This window comes from Tamandua tetradactyla, chromosome 4 (genome assembly GCF_023851605.1).
Source record: "Tamandua tetradactyla isolate mTamTet1 chromosome 4, mTamTet1.pri, whole genome shotgun sequence".
NCBI lineage: Eukaryota > Metazoa > Chordata > Mammalia > Pilosa > Myrmecophagidae > Tamandua > Tamandua tetradactyla.
In genome coordinates this window covers 168,718,397-168,739,511 of record NC_135330.1, presented here as the reverse complement: position 1 = coordinate 168,739,511, position 21,115 = coordinate 168,718,397, and the positions used below count along the sequence as shown (strand labels likewise).

The window sequence follows — 21,115 nt, the reverse complement described above, 5'->3', positions numbered from 1 at the left end:
GGAAAATAGAATATGATTGATTTCTTGCCTTGTTGAAAAGTGCTGATTTGTGGTTTTGTTTTCCTTTACCTTGTGTAAAATGTAATTTTTGACATTTCTCTGGTGGACTGGGCAGGATATCACAGCTGCTAAAAATACTCCATAGCTTTCAGTCTTTTTTTATTTTAAAAACATTCTTAATAAAAAAAAAGAGACATTCTTAACGAAAAATACATTGTTTCATAGAGAACATAAGTGGTGATAACACCTGCTAAGGTGAAAAGTTAAGTCAATCAAGAAGGAAATTTATATTTAAGGAAGAATTGGAGTAGAGTATCTTGGAAGAGGAAAGAAGAATGTTTGAATGTGGTTTTCTCTCTGCCTGAGTCTATTATATCATTTTTTTAAAACACACATGGCAGTCTTGTCTTGTCCCTGTTACACATTAGGTAGATATGGGGTAATAATATTTTTACAGAGATGGGCAAAAATTATTTTCTCAATTTTACTGACTAGGAAGATAAGGAAGGTATAGGCAGACATATAGTTATTGCCTTATTTTGACTATATTACTCCTTAGTGGGTCATTTAAAACAGTTCATCCTTTAATAGTTTATTGGCCTTTATTCTTGAAAACTCAAGCTTGTTGGTACAGATAGGGATTAAGAAATACAGAATGTTGGACAGGGTCCTTATATTTAGATCTAGTATGCTTGTGATAAGGAGATGCCAATTGTTCACTCTAAACATGTTTAAAAATTGCCCTTTATTAGTCCAAATGATAGAAATGGCATTAGATGGAAACGAATTGTTCTTTATATTGTAAATCTCTGTTTACTATGTACTAATAGTCTTGCTATCTAGAGAATATAAACAAAAGTATTGCTCTAGAATATGTCACTGTTTTTATGCTCCCTCTAAAGAATTAAGTTTGTTGATATCTGTGTTTTTTTTTTTAAGCTGTTCTAAGTGTGTAATAAATACAGTAGTGGCTCAGACCCAAGGAGATATTTTTAAAAATCAGTTTTCATTAAAATACTTTCTACTTCCATTACTGGATCTGATGTCTCCTAAAATGTAAGAAACCAGTTACTATTAATCATAAATCACCTGCTCATTGTAAATGTGAGGTTTAACAAATAAGTAATACATACTGTATTTATTCAAGTGTCTATTGCTTAGTTGTTAAATGTGAGCAGATTATTGAATGCTTACTCTATTTTCTGCAGTTTACTGTACAATGGCTCTTTGAGTAAGATGAAGTTTAACTGTACAACAAATTTATATTAGAATACAACTTAAAGTGTTTTTCTGACTGGGGAATCAAAAGGTAATGTTAATTAGTACATTTTGTTCTTGTACTAGCTATGTTTCTATAAGGAATGGAGCCCCTGTGGATCCCAGAGAGGCTAGAAAACTTTGTTCTTTGCTCTTGTTTATGGGTTGTGTTTTTGTGGGATTTGTTTTTGTTTGTTTGTTGTTGTTTTTTGAGAATACAAGTACAATAAAATGTTCCTTGCTTGTTAAAAAAAAAAAAGCAAATGAGATGTTCATCTTTATTAGCTATAAGGGAAATGCAAATCAAGACAACCTTGAGATATCACTTCACACCTGTAAGAAGTGGCTACTATTAAACACACAGAAAACTACAAATGTTGGAGAGGATGTGAAAAAACTGGAACACTTATTCACTACTGGTGGGAATGTATAATGGTATAGCCTCTGTGGAAGACAATTTGGCCATTCCTCAGAAAACTAAATATCAAGTTGCTCTATGACCTGGCAATATCATTACATTACTGATGTTCATAGTAGCACTTTTCACAACTGCCAAAATATGGAAACTATCTAAGTGCTCATCAAAGACAAGTGGATACCACGCAGCCAGAGACCTTTGGAGGGGAAGGAAAACGCCCCTAAGGGTGCTTCATGAAACAAGAAATCTGGAGGAGAAAGCTAGCAGACATTGCCATGTTTGCCATGTGCCTTTCCAGTTGAGAAAGAAACCCTGAACTTCATCGGCCTTTTTGGAGTGAATTTGTATGGTATTATAGACTTGCTTTACCTGGGACATTTTCACCGCCTTAGAACTGTAAACTTGCAACTTAATAAATTCCCCCTTTTAAAAGCCAAAAAAAAGACAAAAGACAAGTGGATAAACAAAATGTGGTACGAGATCCCGAAGCACAGGACAACACGGATGAACCTTGAGGACATATGCTGAGTGAAATAAGTCAGAAACAAAAGGACAGATACTGTATGATTTCACTATTATGACTCTGTTAAACGTAATCTCAGAGGTTTACACTGTAGAATATATGGCACCTGGAGGTACACAGAAGCTAGAGATTAGGGAAAGATTATCCAGTAAGGCTGAACTTGAATGTGAGGGAACAGATAGAAGTGATGGCAGCTAATTAGTGGGGTTATAAGTAACAATGCCATATTGAAGTGACCATGATTGAAAGGAGATTATAGTGCCATATATCCCACTGATTACCTCTACAATTATAAATAAGTTTTTGCATGAACTCCTTCAAAGGTCTGATCTTGTACAAAGAGTCAATAATGGAGGGGTATAGGGGAAAACTAATATTGCATTCTATGGCCTACAGTTAACAGGAAGACAGCAACAGTACCACAGCAATACCAGGGAAAATAATTGGGGGGAAGGGACAAGAGATTAGGGGAAGTTTCGATTTTATATTGATGAGGCTGCATTTATCAGTTGTCTCTTTGGGTCAATGAAAATTGTCTAAAATTGAGAGTGTTGCTGACTGTACAACCAAGTGAGGACACTGTAAGACATGGTTTATTTATTTTGGACATTATCCATGAGGCCCAATCAATGGAGAGGGCTAAAGGGCATAATAACTGAGAAGCCAAAAGGCAAACTGTGATATTTGTATCATATATGTATAGATGGAATACTGTGCAGCTAAAAAAAGGAATGATATCATGAGGCACACAATAAGCTGGATGAACCTCAGGGACAATGTGTTGTACAAAATAAGCTAGAAACTAAAGAACAAATACGTATGGTATTTTTCAGAAAATATTTACAAAAAATTGGAGCCTACATTGTAAGCTTTTATAGCAGCCATACTTAGTCTGAAGTTTTAAATGTACTGCTAGATTCTGAGACATTGAGCTATATGTACATAAGCGGGTATTTCCCTGGAACTTTGAGTACCTCTGTGACACCTAAGATTCAGAGCTGAAGCTCTGCAGCTCTGAAAGTCAGAACTGCTGCATACAACAACAGTTAAACTAATAGAAAAAGAGATCAGTCTTCAGTTAGAGATAAAAACAAAGCTGATCTGGCTAAGACTGTATTGGTAAATCCAAATACAGGGCAAAAGATGATAGTGAATGTACTCGAGAGCTTCACCTGCTGTATGGGACCAAAGGCAGAGAGGTTTATTGTCTCTAGAACCTAAGTTTTCTATAACACACAATCTAAATCAACCTCTCTAGATATTCATTTAAATAACCCAAACACAAGGAGCCCAGAACGGGAATAACACCTTGTAATTCTGTATGGGTTAATGTAATACCCAGAGACATCACAGACTGTGGTGGACTGGTAATTAATAAGTATTAGGAGGGTGGGCAATGGTGGCTCAGTGACTGAGTTCTCAGTAGCCTGCCATGCCAGAGACCCGGGTTGGAGTTTGCCTGCCCATGCAAAAAAAAAAAAAAAAAATTATTGGGAGAGTACCTTGAGGGATTGGAGAGAAAGAAAAAAAAAGTACTGATAGAGTCCCTTGAGGGGGACTGGATAAAAAATGTGAAAACAGTTCAACTTTCCCATCTGAGAAACCCCTGGTGCTCTCAAATATTTCGGACTCCCAAGAAAATAGGTCAAGCCCTTGATTATGAGGCTTACCGTGATGAAACTTATTACTATAGTGGAGAAGCTAAGACTACCTATAATCATGCCTAAGAGTTGCTTCTGGAAAAGTTCCTATTATTTATAGGAAATAATAAAGATAAGTTCAGAAATTAGTTTTTCAGATGTGGCCTCCCTCTCTCTAAGCTGCAAGGAAAATCATTACATTTCCCTTTCTACCGAGGACAAGACATTCAGAGGTGAAAGTCTCCCTGACAATATGGGACATGAGTTCCAGAGATGAGCATGGCTCTGGCACCATGGGATCAATAATACCTTCTGGCCAAAAATGGGGAGAAGAAAGGTAGCAAAACAAGATATCAGTGGCTAAGAGAGTTCAAATAGGGCTGAAAAGCTATTCTGGAGGTTACTCTTACACATGCTTCGGCTAGACATTGCTAAATTGCCACGGCTTATCAAACCCCAACCAATATCATGCCTACTAACCCTAAAGAAAACCTAGGGCTCTAATTGAGACTATAAAAGTTTCATACACCAAGTTTACTTTCCTGAAACCCATTACCTGCAGAGGGTTTCTAAGCTAGGAAGGCCTGAAACTCAAGGGGCCAGCCTTTCCAAGAATATCAACTAATTCTATCCCTGAACCTATATTACCAACACCCCTTTTCAACATGAAAAAGTTAGAAAGGGCATAGCACGAAGATCCTATAGAGTGGCAGAAGGCTCAAAGGAGAAGGCACAATTAGAGTAGAACAGATAGGATTTAACAAATGAGCATGACTGCTGAATCACTATATTGATATTTCTTTTAGCCTTCAGTGTTTTGAAGCAGCTAAAAGGAAAAACTTGAAATTGTGGAATGGTAACTCATACCAAACCATGAAATCTCTTCTGTAGCTGCTTGTTGGAGTATACTTTGAAAACTATGGCTTTTTCTTTTTGTATATATGTTGTATTTCACAATTTAAAAAATGTTTTAAAATGAATACTTTTCACTGACCTTTTCAAGCGACAAAGTAGGCATATTCTTTCTTATTCTGAGTTAATTCCTTTCCAAATGATCGTTTTCTTACTTCTCAGTCATCTTTTTCTCCTGCCTCCATTTTGGAGTTATTTCCATAGCTGTTTCTTCTCTTTCTCTCTAATTTCTTCCATTCTTCTCTGTCCTGGATTTGCTTTCCCATTCCCCCATCTTCACCCTCTCTTTGTATCCCTTCCTTTACTTCCTTCTTTAATAGTTTCAGAGTAGGTACAGGGGGATAACAGTGGCTGTTACTACAATCTCAAAAGGCTTCGAAAATGAGACTAACCCTACTAGTAACAAGAAGACCTATTGGGGTCACTGATATATAACCTCTGTCAAGGGTTCCTTAGGCCACTTTCCATTGCCCTGCTTGTTCCTCATTTACTGTCCCCTTTCTTGCTTACCCACAGTCTCAGGTACTTGCTTTTATTTATCACCTCTCTTAGCTGTCAACCATTTTTTTCTCTTTCCGAAGTTCCCCTCTACCAGAGTACTGCAAAATAAGAGGTATCTCTCCAGCACACTCCTCCCTGCTACTTCTGAATGAATACTGTCACTGAGTCTTTTTCTTTTCAGAGGTTTATTACTAATTACTTTAGAAAACTATCAAAATAAGAAGTGAGAAGAAATTACAGATACTAGAAATCTCCCCAAATTCACTAAAGCCAGCTAAAGCAATGCCTAAAGAGTAATTATTTTTAAATGCCTATCTTTAAAAAGTAGAAAGATCTAAAATCAATGATCTAAGCTTCTACCTTAAGAAACTAAAAAAGAAAAGCAAAATTACACCAAGTAAACTGAAGATAGGAAATAATAAAGATAAGTTCAGAAATTAATTAAATAGAAAGCAGAAAAACAATAGAGAAAATCAATAACATGGTTCTTTGAGATCAATAAAGCTCTAGCCAGACTGATAGCCTAGAAAAGGGAGAAAATACATTACTAACATCAGGAATCACAGTAGGCACAACACTACTGACCTACAGATCTTAAAGAAATAATAAGGATGGGAGTGGTAGCAAGGGTTAATTGAAAATGGACTTGAGAGAATTTTTTGGATCGTAGTGGATGGTTTCACAATCCTATAAATTTACTAAAAATCATTTAATATAAACTTATGTTGGGTGATTTTTTTGGGTGTGAAAATTATGCCTCTATAAGGCTGTAAGAAAAAAGGATAACAAGGGATTATTGTGAACAACTTTATGCCCATAAATCCGAAAACTGAGATAAGCTGGACAAATTCCTTGAATTTGAATTCCAAAGCTCATTTAAGAAGAACATTTAGATAACGTGAATAGCCCTATATCTATTAAAGAATTGAATTTGTAGTTTAAAAACTTCCCCACAAAGAAAACTCCAGGCCCAAACATTTAAGGAAAAAATGACACCAATTGTTCACAAACTTTTCCACAAAGTAGAAATGGAGGGAACACTACACAATTCATTCTATATAGCTATAATTTCCCACTACTAAAACTAGGCAAAGACATTAAAAGAAAACTACAGACCGATATTCCTTACAAACTTAGATGGAAATAATTTAAACAAAATTTAACACATGCAATTCAACAATATATAAAAACAATAATACATCATGACCAAGTGGGGTTTATCACAGTAATATAAGGTTGACTTAATGTTCAAAACTCATCATGTTAACGGATTAAAGAAGAAAATCCATACGCTCGTCAAAATAAATGCTGAAAAAACCTGATGTTTTAAAATTCAGTATTCACTCTTGATCAAAACTCTATAGATGTGAAAACAACAAAAAATTCCACAGATGTGACATCAGTAAAAATGGTAGAGTAAAAGACCTATGAAAATTCTCTTCTTTACAAAAACAATGAGAACACTGTGAGAAATAGCATCAACTTTTTCAGAACTCTGGAACTTGACCAAAGGCTTGCAGCAATCTGGGGAGCATTTAATGGGGTGCATTTCTCCAAGAAAAACAGCAGAACTTTACTAAGAACATTGACCATTATAGGGGTCTCAATTTGTTTTATTCCCATTGCCTCATCTTCAGCTCTGTGATAACCTTAAAAACCAACAGCTTACTATCACAGGGGAAAACAGCAGCCTGGCAACCACTGGAGGAGCCAGAGCAGGGCTGGAGTTCCTTCCAAGCCCATTTCCAAACAACTCCATTATTTGTCCTGTCTGGTGGTCCCTGGAAAACCCCACAAACTTGACTCACTGCTTGTCCTGTATAAATAGCCTTTTCTCCAAGGGTACTTGTTGGAAAAAACAGGAGTAATTACTTAACATCACAACTGCCTGAGGAGGATAAAAGTTGGTGTGAAAAAATAGGCTAATCAAGAAGCATAAAAAGAAATTTGGGGATTGAGATGTCCATAAAGACTTTGGACAACTCCAATATATTCTGGGCAATCTAGAAGGCTGTATGCATACATAGGGCTGTGCTCATACCCAGGTTTTGTTCACATTAGGAAAGACTTCAGAGGGCCCTAAGCTCTCACCATTCACTTGTCTTGAGTCTCTGCACAAGTAGAAAGTGAAGGGTAGGGCAGAATTTACAACTGCCCGGCTCAGTGTTGAAGGTGTGCCCCCAAATGCACATATAGGCCCTTAGAAAAGAATGCAAAGGCAGTGCTGAGAGGGAAATTTATAGCTCTAAATGCTTCTATTAAAAAAGAATGCAGGAACAAGGTTTGATTCCCAGCCCATACATCCAATCCCTGCTCCCACCAAAAAACCCCACAAAAAAACAAATTCAGAGAATCAGAATCTAGAATACAGGTTATGAGGGGATCAGGGAGGAATAGGGAATAGGGAGTTAATGGTTAATATGTACAGTTTCTACTTGGGATGATGGAATTGTTTTGGTAATGAATGGTGGTGATGGTAACACAACATTGTGAGGGGGAATGCAAAATAGTATAGCCCCATTGGAAAAGAGGTTGGCAGTATCTTACAAAACTAAACATACTCTTACCATACAATACTGCAAAAAACAAACAAAAAACTATTGCTTTTTTATTTCTTTGCTTTGTATATGTGTTATACTATACGATAAAAAAAGTCCAGACAAAAAAAAGAAATAATGGTCTGTAGTTTTCTTTTCTTGTGGAGTCTTTATCTGGCATTGGTATGAAGGTGATGGTAGCACAACATTGTGAACATAATTAACAGCACTGAAATATATATTTGAATGATTAAAAGGGAAAATAATTAACAGCATTGAATTATATATTTGAATCTGGTCAACAGGTAATTTTTTTTTTTGCCCGTTGAAAAGGTAATTTATTAAGTTGCAAGTTTACAGTTCTAAGGCCATAAAAATGTCCAAACTAAGGCATCCAGAGAAAGATACCTTCACTAAAGAAAGAGTCCAGAACACCTCTGTCAGCTAAAAAGGCAGGTGGCTTGGCATCTGCAGGGGTCTTTGACTTCTGGTTGCAAACAACTTCCCTGAGGGGTGTTTACTTTCTGCATCTCCAAATGTCTAGGTCTCGTGTTGACTCTGAAGTAACTATTCCCTAAGCATCTGAGCTTCCTCCAAAATGTTAAAGGACTCAGTAAACTAATCAAGACCCACCTTGAGTGGGAGGAGTCACATCTCCATCTAACCAAAAGGTTACACCCAAAATTGAGTGTGTCACATCTCTATGGAAACAACCCAATCAAAAGAGCACTCCCACAACTCAGTGTTTCACAAATCCATGGAAATAATTCAATCAAAGTTTCCATCCTAAGCAATATTGAATCAGGATTAAAGGTCATGGCTTTTCTGGGGTACACAACACTTTTAAGCTAGCACATGGGTTTAAAGAAATCATGTATAAAATATAGGATTCCCATATAACAACCCATTGACACCATGCATTGGTGTGGAACATTTGTTACAATTGATAATAGTACAATTATAAAAATGTGCTATTAACTATAGTCCTGGGTTTAATTTATGATTCACTGCTTGTGTTGTGTTGCTACATGGATTTTAAAAAATTTTTATTCTGTTACCATATACACAAGCATTTTCCCTTTTAATCATTCAAATATATATTTCAGTGCTGTTAATTATGTTCACAATGTTGTGCTACCATCACCTTCATACCAATGCCAGATAGACTCCACAAGAAAAGAAAACTACAGACCATTATTTCTTTTTTTTGTCCGGACTTTTTTTATTGTATAGTATAACACATATACAAAGCAAAGAAATAAAAAAGCAATAGTTTTTTGTTTGTTTTTTGCAGTATTGTATGGTAAGAGTATGCTTAGTTTTGTAAGATACTGCCAACCTCTTTTCTAATGGGGCTATACTATTTTGCATTCCCCCTCACAATGAATGGTATCCTGGCCAGAATTTACTTTTTTTTTTAAGGGGGTGGGGGGGTGAGCCTTACCCATTTTAAAAGGTATATAGTGCTTTCATTATTTTGCATAGTTGCATTTTTTTTTTTTAGAAAAGTTGTAGGTTTACAGAGAAATCATGCAGAAAATACAGATTTCCTATATACTCCTTCCTTAACACCTTGCATTAGTGGGGTATATCTGTTACAAACTGGTGAAAGGATATTATAATTGTACTGTTAACTAGAGCACGTGGTTTACATTAGAGTTCTCTTTTTGTTTTGCACAGTCCTATGTGTTTTTATTGTATAGTACAACATATATACAAAGCAAAGAAATAAAAAAGCAATAGTTTTCAAAGCACTTTTCAATAAGTGGTTACAGGACAGATCCCAGAGTGTGTCATGGGCTACTATGCGATCCTCTCATATTTTTCCTTCTAGCTGTTCTAGAATATAGGAGGCTGGAGGGCTTAAATATTTTTTTATCGTCACAATTGACATTTTTTCCTTCTTTTTTTGTGAAAAATAACACATATATAAAAAAGCTATACATTTCAAAGCACAGCACCACAATTAATTGCAGAACATATTTCAGAGTTTGACATGAGTTACAATTTCACAATTTTAGGTTTTACTTCTAACTGCTATAAAATACTGATATTTTTCAGTATTTAGCAAAAGATATATCAATTTAATGATTCAGCATTCATATTCATTTGTTAAATCCTATCTTCTATGTATAACTCCATCATCACCTTTGATCTTTCCATACCTCTCTTTAGGGTTGTTTGGGCTATAGCAATTCTAAATTTTTGATATTTTGATATTGGAAGGGTCTGTCATTAATACGGGGTAGGAAGATGGAATTATCTGATATGCTAGAGAGGCTGGGCTAGATTTCAAGACTTATCTAGACCAGGGACCCATCTGGAGTTTGTAAGTTTCTGGAAAGCTACTCTAGTGCCTGAAACCCTTGTGGAATCTTTTTTTTTTTTTTTAAATTAAAAATTTTTTTTTTAAATACCAAAAAACACCAAACAAATGCAAACAGTCTTAACTTTTGATCATTCCGTTCTACATATATAATCAGTAATTCACAATATCATCACATAGTTGCATATTCATCATCATGATCATTTCTTAGAACATTTGCATCTATTCAGAAAAAGAAATAAAAAGAAAACACAGAAAAATGCATACATACCATACCCCTTGCCCCTCCCTTTCTTTGATCACTAGCATTTCAAACTAAATTTATTTTAACATTTGTTCCCCCATTATTTATTTTTATTCCATATGTTCTACTCGTCTGGTGACAGGGTAGATAAAAGGAGCATCAGACACAAGGTTTTCACAATCACACAGTCACACTGTGAAAGCTATATCATTATACAATCATCTTCAAGAAATATGGCTACTGGAACACAGCTCTACATTTTCAGGCAGTTCCCTCCAGCCTCTCAATTACATCTTGACTAACAAGGTGATATCTACTTAATGCATAAGAATAACCTCCGGGATAACCTCTCAACTCTGTTTGGAATCTCTCAGTCGTTGACACTTTATTTTGTCTCATTTCACTCTTCCCCCTTTTGGTAGGAAAGGTTTTCTCAATCCCTTGATGCTGAGTCTCAGCTCATTCTAGGATTTCTGTCCCACATTGCCAGGAAGGCCTTGTGGAATCTTAGATATTGCCCAAGGTGTTCTTTAGAATTGACTGGCATGGTCCTGGTTGGGGTTGGCAGGTTATGATAAGTAGCAAGGTCTACCTGAAGCTTGCATAAGAGCAACCTCCAGAGTAGCCTCTCGACTCTATTTGAACTCTCTCTGCCACTGATACTTTATTAATTACACTTCTTTGCCCCCTTTTGGTCAGGATGGAATTGTTGATTCCATGGTACCAGGCCTGGCTTCATCCCTAGGAGTCATCTCCCAGGTCACCAGGGAGACTTTCACCCTGGATGTCATGTTCCATGTAGGGGGGAGGGCAATGATTTCACTTGCAGAGTTGGGCTTAGAGAGACTGAGGCCACCTCTGAGCAACAACAGAGGTCCTCCAGAAGCAACTCTTAGGCATGCCTATAGGTAGTCTAAGCTTCTCCACTACCTACATAAGCTTCACAAGAGTAAGCCTCCTCAACGAGGGCATGGCCTATTGATTTGGATATACCTAAAGTTTGACACAGTATCAGGGGATTCCCTGATGGTAAGGTTTAATAGTTCCATATTCTTTCTCCCCTCCCTCAGAGGACTGTGCCAGTACTTTTTGATTTTCTGCTTAATATACTCTAGGATGTTTCCAGGCATTACAATAATCTATACAGGATTCAAGGACCTCTTTCTTAGTCTGTGCTCCCTGTGTTTCAGTTGTTCAAATGGGCTATACAGATAGGTTGAATTAGATTATGCACTACAGAAAATTTCAATTCCAGGTCAAATAAACCTTACTTCATAATATGTGTGGTTCTAAAATATAAGCACTGTCTTCCTTACTCCTATGTTCCAAATTACTTTAACCCCAACCTGTTTGGCTTCATTCTTATCTCTAAATACCAGGTTACATATATAAGACAGCCTCTCAAAATCCAGAAATAATAATCACCACTCTGGACTTAATGTATCTGCTCTCAAAGCTTACAATCTAGGCCCCTGTTTCTTATAAGTGTTTTCTAAAGGTGATCGTACCATTGTTGTTTTTTTGTTTCTGGCTTATTTTGTCTCACCAAATGTCCCACATGTTCATTCACATCGTTGCATGCCTCATGATATTGTTCCTTTTTGTAGCAGCACAACCTTTGTTCATAAGTATACACCATCGTTCACCAATCTACTTCACTGTCAGTGCATCCTTCAGCCACCCGCATTCATCGGCATCATGTAGAGGGCCCAAAGTCCACAGCTCATCAACATTCTCAATTTTAGATAATTTCATTGTTTCCAAGAGACAGAAAACCAATAAATACACCCTCGCCAAATAGGAAATCTAAACCTCCTCTTAACTCTTGTCCCTCACTCCATTATTTACCTCTGCTATTGCTGTGATAGTGCTGACAGTTTCCTTTTGAATAGAGCTCATAGCATGCAATAGCAGTTTCCCCCTGTACCCTGGACTTAAACACTCTTTACATAAGAATCATATCTTTGAAGTAATTCTTATGAGAATTCATTCATATTTCCAGTGTTAATCAGTGGGACATGTTTCTTTTAGCAATGTTATATAGTTTTCTGTGTACAAGTCCTTTACATCCCTAGTTAAGTTCATTCCTAAGTATTTGATTCTTCTAGTTGCTATTTTGAATGGAATTTTTTCCTTAACTGACTCCTCAGCTAGGTCATTGCTTGTGTATAAAAATGTTACTGATTTTTGCACATTAATTTTATATCCTGCCACCTTGCTGAATTTGTTTATTAGTGCAAGTAACTTTGCTGGAGATTTCTCAGGATCTTCCAAGTAGCAAAATGCTGAATAACAGTGGCGACAGTGGGCATCCTTGTCTTGTACCTGATCTTAGGGGGAAAGGCTTCAGTCTCTCTCCATTGAGTTTGATGCTGGCTATCGGTTTTTCATACATTCCTTTTATCATATTGAAGCAATTACTTTTGATTCTATCTTTTGTAGTGTTTTTATCAGAAAATTATGCTGAATTTTGTCAAATGCTATTTCAGCATCAATCGAGATGATCATGTGATTTTTCCCTTTTGATTTGTTAATGTGTTGTATTACATTAATTGGTTTTCTTGTATTGAAGAATCCTTGCATTCCTGGTATAAAACCCACTTGGTCATTGTGTATAATTCTTTTAATGTGCTGCTGGATTCAATTTGCTAATATTTTATTGAGAATTTTTGCATCTATACTCATTAGGGAGATTGGCCTGTAGTTTCCCTTTCTTACAGCATCTTCACGTGGTTTTGGTATGAGAATGATATTAGCCTCATAAAATGAGTTAGGTAGAGTTCCTCTTTCCTCAATTTTTTGGAAAAGTTTGAGCAGGATTGGTCTTAGTTCTTTATGGATTGTTTGCTAAAATTCCCCTGTGAAGCCATCTGGCCCCGGGCTTTTCTCTGTAGGAAGATTTTTGATGACTGATTGAATCTCTTTACTTCTGATTGGTTTGCTGAGACCTATTTCTTCCTGAGTCAGCGTAGCTTGTTTGTGTGTCTCCAGGAATCTGTCCATTTCATCTAAGTTGTCTAGTTGTTGGCGAATGGTTGTTCACAGTATCCTCTTATGATTTATTTCTTCAAGGTCTGTGGCAATGCACCCCTTCTCATTTCTGATTTTGTTTATTTGCATCCTATTTCTTCTTTGTCAGTCTTGCTAGTGGCCCATCAATTTTACTGATTTTCTCAAAGAACCAACTTTTGATTTTATTGATCCTTTCTACTGTTCTTTTGTTCTCACATTCATTTATCTCTGCTTTAATCTTTGTTATTTCTCTTCTCTTCGCTTTGGGGTTAGTTTGCTGAACTTTAAGTTCCTCCAGGTTTCCTGTTATGTCCTCGATTTTTGCTCTTTCCTGCTTTTTAATATAGGCATTTAGGGCAATAAATTTCCCTCTCAGCACAGCCTTTGCCCCATCCCATAAGTTCTGATAAGTTGTATTCTCATTTTCATTCATCTCCAGATAGCTACTGATTTCTCTAGCAATTTCTTATTTGACCCACTGGTTGTGTAAGAGTGTGTTATTTAATTTCCATATATTTGTGAATGTTCTCGTTCTTTGATGGTTATTGAGATTCAGCTTCATCTCATTGTGATCAGAGAAAGTGCTTTGAGTAATTTCAATATTTTTATATTAATAAAGACCTGTTTTGTGCCCCAGTGTATGATGTATCCTGGAGAATGTTCCATGAGCACTAGAGAAGAATGTATAACCTTGTGCTTGGGATGCAATGACTTATATATGTCTGTTAGCTCTAATTCATTTATCAAGTTATTTAACTTCTCTGTTTTCTTGTTGATCTTCTGTCTAGTTGTTCTATCTATAGAGGACAATGGTGTACTGAAGTGTCCCACTATTATTGTTGAAACATCTATTGCTCCCTTCAGTTTTGCCAATGTCTATCTCATGTACTTTGGAGCTCCTTGATTGGGGGCATAAACATTTATGATTGTTATATCTTCTTGGTGAATTGACCCTTTATTTAGTATATAGTGTCTTTCTTTGTCTTTTATGATGTCTTTACATTTAAAGTCTATTTTGTCCAATATTAGTACAGCTATGCCTGCTTTCTTTTGGTTACAACTTGCATGGAAAATCCTTTTCCATCCCTTCACTTTCAATCTATTTGTATCCTTGTGTCTAAGATGAGTCTCTTGTAAACAGCATATAGCTTCTGCCTATCTGTATCTTTTAATTGCTAAGTTTAGTCTGTTAACATTCAAAGTTATTAATGAAAATGTGTTTCTTGATGCCATCATCTTATCTTTTTTATTTTATTTTTCAGATCTACATCTTTTCCCTCTTTCTCTTTTATGCTTTAAATTACCCTTAGTGGTACTCTTCAATTCTGTGCCCTCCTCCAGACCTCCCTCTCCAGTCTTTTTTCTTTTTTTTCCCAGCCAGCAGAACTCCTTTTAGTATTTCTTGTAGGGCTGGTCTCTTGTTAACAAAGTCTTTCAGGACTTCTTTGTCTGTGAAAACTTTAATCTCTCCCTCAATTTTGAAGGACAATTTGGCTGGGTACAGAATTCTTGGCTGGAAACCTTCTCTTTCAGGATCTTGACTATATCATACCATTGCCTCCTGCCTCCAGGGTGCTAGTTGAGTAGTCTGAACTCAGTCTTATTTGGTTTCCCTTGTATGTAATATATTGTTTTTCTCTTTCTGCTTTCAGGATTTTCTGCTTCTCTTCAACATTTGACTGACTGATTAGTATGTGTCTCAGAGAAGGGCTATTTGGATTTATTCTGTTTGGAGTTCTTTGGGCTTCTTTGACTTATACATTTATATCCTTTATGAGGGTTGGGAAGTTTTCCCCCATTATATCTTCAACTACTCTTCCTAGTCCTTTACTCCTCTCTTCTCCTTCTGGGACACCAATGATTCTTATATTTGTGTGCTTGGTTTGTCTATCATTTCCTTGAATTCTCATCCAGTTTTTTCCATCATTTTTGCCGGGTGCTGTTTTGAGTCTTCAAAGTCAATTATCCTTTCCTCTATATCACTTATTCTTTCTTCTGTTTCTTCAAATCTAGTGTTGTGTACCTCTAGTATGTTCTTTATTTAGTCAACAGAGTCTTTAATCTCTGTGATATCTGCTATTTTTCTATTTATTCTTTCAAATTCCTCTTTCTGCTCTTTTACTATCTTCTTGATCTCCTTTATGTCATTTGCTATTCCACTTATTTTATTAAGTAGTGTTGTATTAACATCTTTGATCAGTTGTTCCAGCATCTGTGTCTCCTCTGGTGTTTTAATTTGGTCATTTGGCAGGGCTAGATCTATCTGCATTGTGACATGCTTAGTGATTTTCTGTTGTCTTCGTGGCATGTAAATATCTTGATTGATTTACTTTGGGAGTTGATTTCTTTCAGTAGTCTAAGGCTTTGTGTTTGTGGGGTGGTTGTACAGCAGGGTGCGGGGCAGAGGGTAGGCACTCAATGTGGTGATTTGTTTCAGGACAAGGTACAGGTCCTGAAGGTTGGGGATGTTACCCTTATGCTTGTGAATGTGGGTGCCCAGTGGCCAGGGAGGATGTAGCTGTGCAGGTGCACCAGTCTGGGGGACATAAACCTGGTGTGCACTGGTCTAAGGCATGGAGCCTTTTGTGTGCATGCATACAGCTGTGGCAGCAGGTCGGCATTATGCCTTCATGGATTGGGGGCAGATGTGACCCAGCTGTGCAAGTCAGCACTTTCTCAGAGCTGGGAAGTGTGGCTAAGGGCCATGCACAAGAACAATTCCAGGACTGTTGTAAAGTGTGGTTCCCAGAACTGAATGATGTGACTGGGGGCCCGAGCACATGCGTGGGCCTGGGAGTGCCATAAACGGATGTGCAGAGCTCAGATGGGGTGGAGTGATGCTATGTGACACTATGGGTGAAGGGGCGGAGGGCAGAGGGGCAGCAGGGGTAGCCTACGTATGGAGGTTGGTGCCCACAGTCTTTATGGTAACAGCCTGCAGGGAACAGGGATGGGGAGGTATTGCTCAGAAGGCATGCAGGAGAGGTGGGTTGGGCTGCACTTGGGTTAGGGATGTGGGCAGGTATGTGCACTGGGGGCTGGTGGGGTGGGTAAGCATGGGGAATGGGAGAGGGTGATGGGGTTTGGGTGTGGGGCATGTGGGATGAGTCACCAGTTACGGGGCTGTGTTGGTAAGGGTAGTGTGTCCAAGGAATGTGGCCTGGCTTACTTCCTAGTCCTGGGCTCCTGACCATGCACTCCTGTGGGCTCTGTGGCTCTGTACCTCCATGTCAGGCTCCAGCTTTCTGCCTCGCAGTCCCTCAGCCTCTGCAACCAGGGATGCTGCATGTGGTGCAGAAGGCTCTCCCAGGTCAGCCGCACTCCCAAATTGCCACCTCAGTCACTCTCCTGTCTCTTCTCTAACTTTTCCGTGGAGCAGGGCTAAGCTCAAGCTAGTATATTCGGCCATCTTCCCAGAAGTCAGACCATTATTTCTTATGAACATAGATGTAAAAATCATCAACAAAACACTAGCAAACCAAATCCAACAGCACATCAAAAGAATTATACACCTTGACCAAGTGGGATCCATTCCTGGCATGCAAGGTGGTTCAACACAAGAAAATCAATGAATATGAATATACAACTGTTCTAGTTTGCTAGCTGCCAGAATGCAATATACCAAAAATACAATGGCTTTTAAAAAGGAGAATTTAATGAGTGGTTTGTTTACAGTTCTAAGGCCAAGAAAATGTCCCAGTTAAAGCAAGTCTATAGAAATGTCTCATCAAAGGCATCCAGGGAAAGATACTTTGGTTCAAGAAGGCCAATGAAGTTCAAGGTCTCTCTCTCTCAAGTGGAAGGGCACATGGTGAACACAGTCAGAGTTTCTCTCTCATCTGAAAAGGTACATGGTGAACATGGCGTCATCTGCTAGCTTCTTCTCCTGGCTTCCTGTTTTATGACACTCCCCAGGAGGCATTTTCCTTCTTCATCTCCAAAGGTCGCTGGCTGGTGGGCTCTACTTCTTGTGGCTATGTTGTTCTCTGCTCTTTCTGAATCTCTCTTTCTCCAAAATGTTTCCTCTTTTATAGGACTTCAGAAACTAATGAAGACTCACCCAAATGGGTGCAGACAAGCCTTCAGCTAATCCAGTTTAACAACCACTCTTGATTGAATCACTTCTCCAGGGAGATGATCTAATTACAGTTTCAAACATACGATACTGAATAGGGATTAGAAGAAACGGCTGCCTTTACAAACTGGGATTAGGATTAAAACATGGTTTTTCTAGGGTACATGCATCATTTCCAACCAGCACAACAATGTAAAAAGAATGGACAAAAACCACATGATGTTCTTAACTGATGAAAAAAAGGCAAAATCCAGCACCCCTTACTGACAAAAACACTTAGAGCACTAGGAATAGAAGGAAATTTTCCCAACAGAAAAAGGGAATTTATGAAAAAACTCACAGCCAACCTCCTACTCAATAGTGAAAGACCAAAAGCCTCCTCCAAGATAAGGAATAAAACAAGGATGCCTGTTGCCACCACTGTTATTCGACACTGTACCAGAATTTTCAATGGGAATTTTTTTGTAGTGTATATGTTACCAGAATAAAAATTAAAAAACAAAACAAAACAAAAACAAAACCATATAACTGTACAACACAAACAAGCAATCCTAATTTAAACCATGGACAATGGTTTAAATTGTTAGTAGTACAACTATAAAAATGTGCTTCCATGAATTATAACACAGGTACCACTTCAATGCAAGGTATTAATAATAGGGGATATATGGGAACCCTATATTTCTACATGATGTTTCTGTAAACCCACAACATCTCTAACACAAAGAAAAGAAAAAGAAAGAAAGGTCAATCTTGAAAAGAAAAAAAAAAGAACAAATTTGGAGGACTCATATTTCCTGATTTCAAAATTTATTACAAAGGTAGTAATCAGTAATCAACACTGTGTAATACTAGTATTAAGATATACAGTAGATAAATGGAATAGAATTAAGTGTCTAGAAATAAACCCACACATTTATAGGCAATTGATTTCCAAGAAAATGCAATGGAGTAAGAATATCTTTTCAACAAATGGTTCTGGGAGAGCTGGATACCCAAATGCAAAAGAATGACTCTGGACTCCCCCACCTCAGACCACATATGAAAAATAACTCAAAATGGATGAAAGAGGGTGGGTCACAGTGGCTCAGCAGGCAGAGCTCTCACCCGCCATGCTGGAGACATGGGTTCGGTTTCTGGTGCCTGCCCATGCCAAAAAAAAAAAAAGGATGAAAGAGTTAGTGTAAGATCTAAAATTATAAAACTCTTAGAGGAAAACAGGTGAAATCTTTGTGTCCCTGGATTAGGCAAAGGTTTCTTAGATATGATACCAAAAGCCCAAGGAACCAAAGAAAAAATTGATAAACGGGAGTTCATCAAAATAGAAATATTTTATACTTCAAAGGATACACAAGATAGTGAAAAAAAAAAAAAAACAGCCCACAGAATGGGAGAAAATATTTGCAAATCATGTATCTGGTAAGGATATATATATATAAAGAACTCTTACAACTCAACCATGAAAAGAAAACGCTATTTAAAAATGGGCGAAGGATTTGAATAGATATTTCTCCAAGAAAGATATATAAATGGCCAATAAGCACATGAAAAGAGGTTCCACATCATTAGTCATCAGGGAAATACAAATTAAAACCATTTTATACCCACTAGGATGGCTATAATAAAAAAGACAGACAACGATCAGTGTTGGCAAAGATGAAGAGAAGTAAGAATCCTCATTCATTGTTGGTTGGGATGTGAGCTAGAATGGGCATAGCCCAAATACCCCTAAAGAGTGGGAGAAAGATCAAAGGTGATAGTGGAGTTATACAGAGAAGGCTGGATTTAACAAATGAGTATGACTGCTGAATCATTATATTGGTATTTCTTTTAGTCTCCAGTATCTTAGAGTAACTAGAAGTAAAAACCTAAAATTGAGGAATTGTAACCCATACCAAACTCTGAAATCTGCCCTACAACTAATTGTTGTGATGTACTTTGAAATTTATTGCTTTTCTGTATAGATGTTATCATTCATTAAAAAAAAAAAAAAAGAGGAGTATGACAGAGAAGTTAGGATTTAGCAAATGAATATGATGGCTGGACTGTTATATATTTCTTTTGGTTTCCAGTGTCTTAGAGCAGCTAGAAGAAAAAAATGAAAAATCATGGACCTGTAACCCACAAACTTTAAAATCTGTTAAAATGCTCTTGGAAATTTACTGTTTTTATTATATATATTTCACAATAAAAAATATTAAAAATAAAAAATAACTTACTAGAAAGCTACAGTAATCAAAACAGTGTGATGCAGGCACAATATCAACAACTACGGCATTAGAATGGAATTGAGAGTTAATAAATAAGAAAACAGTGCACGGATTGAAAAACAAGAAGCAAACTGTCTTACTTACAAGTGACCTGTCTGTTCATATATAAAATCCTATGGAGGGGGCGGGCCATGGTAACTCAGCAGGCAGAGTTCTCGCCTGCCGTGCCGGAGACCCAGGTTTGATTCCCGGTGCCTGCCCATGTTAAAAAAAATAAATAAATAAAGTCCCATGGAGAAGGCAGTTGAGGAGAAGGGAGCGACTGGAGGGGGGCTGGCCTGGCGTGCGGTTTGCACCTCAACATTATTGTGCGTGGAACAGCTGCTTTTGGAAGACTACTGCCCAGAAGAAAAGATGTTTGGCTTTACAAGCCAAAGATGTACCAAAATATAGAGGGCTGCTGTATTTGTAGGGCTAAATCCTCCAGCTCTTAATTCACTGACAGTAAATGCTATGAAAAGGACTTCCAGAGCTGTTTTGGGTTGCATGAGACTCATTCAGGAGATATCTGCAATGCCTGTGTCTTGCTTGTGAAAAGTTGGAAGAGCTGCCAGCAGAATCAAAAAAGAAAAGAAAAATGGAATTGTGGTAGATGCAAGGGCAGAACCCAGTCTAAAGACTACATTGAAACCAAAGAAAGTGAAAACTCTGTCTGGAACCAGGACAAAAAACAACCAGATTAGTAAACTGCAGAAAGAATTTAAATGTCACAATTCTGATGCTCACAGTGCCACCTCAAGTGCCTCCCCAGCCCAATCTCCTTGTTACGGTAACCAGTCAGATAATGGCTCAGATACTGAGATGGCTTCTGGCTCTAACAGAACACCAGTCTTTTCCTTTTTAGATCTCACATACTGGAAATGACAGAAAATATGTAGTGGGATTATCTATAAAGGCCATTTTGGGGAAGTCCTCATTGACACACACCTATTCAAGCCTTACTGCAGCAATACGAAAATAGCTGCTGAGAAGCCATGGAGCAGCAGCCAGAGCCTCTACTCATCTCCAGTCAGGAGTGGTGACTGAGGTTTATATGTACAAGGCAAACAAAAAAATTTTTTTTTCTTGGAAAGACATCAAAGCAACAAAGTGACCCTCCTATTTTTAACTTGGATACTTGCTATTCTGCCAAAAGACAATATTTAGAATGGTTTTGAATGGGTTATTTTCCCCCCAGTTCCAAAAATTCTGAAGCCAGTGTCTAGCTTACTAAAAGAAAAAGAGAAGTGTATATAATATTTAAGATGCTGAGTATTTCATAGGAAAGCTGACTGTTGCTATAAAGTGCTCTTTAAGTCTTTTTTTAAAATCCCTTTCCCATGAATGAGATTAGGGGAATTTCAGAGGACAGAGATGGGAATTGCTGTGTGACAAGCCTTATGTAGTTTTAGTCTTTTCCA

The 21,115-nt window shown here is 37.5% G+C and overlaps 1 protein-coding gene and 1 pseudogene across 2 annotated transcripts in view; one reads left to right on the top strand and one right to left on the bottom strand.

Moving 5' to 3' along the window:
* Positions 1-21,115, bottom strand: part of CLYBL (citramalyl-CoA lyase) — a 291,846-nt gene that overhangs the window by 262,789 nt on the left and 7,942 nt on the right. The window lies entirely within an intron of this gene.
* LOC143679647 (SIN3-HDAC complex-associated factor pseudogene) lies at positions 16,447-20,737 on the top strand (annotated as a pseudogene).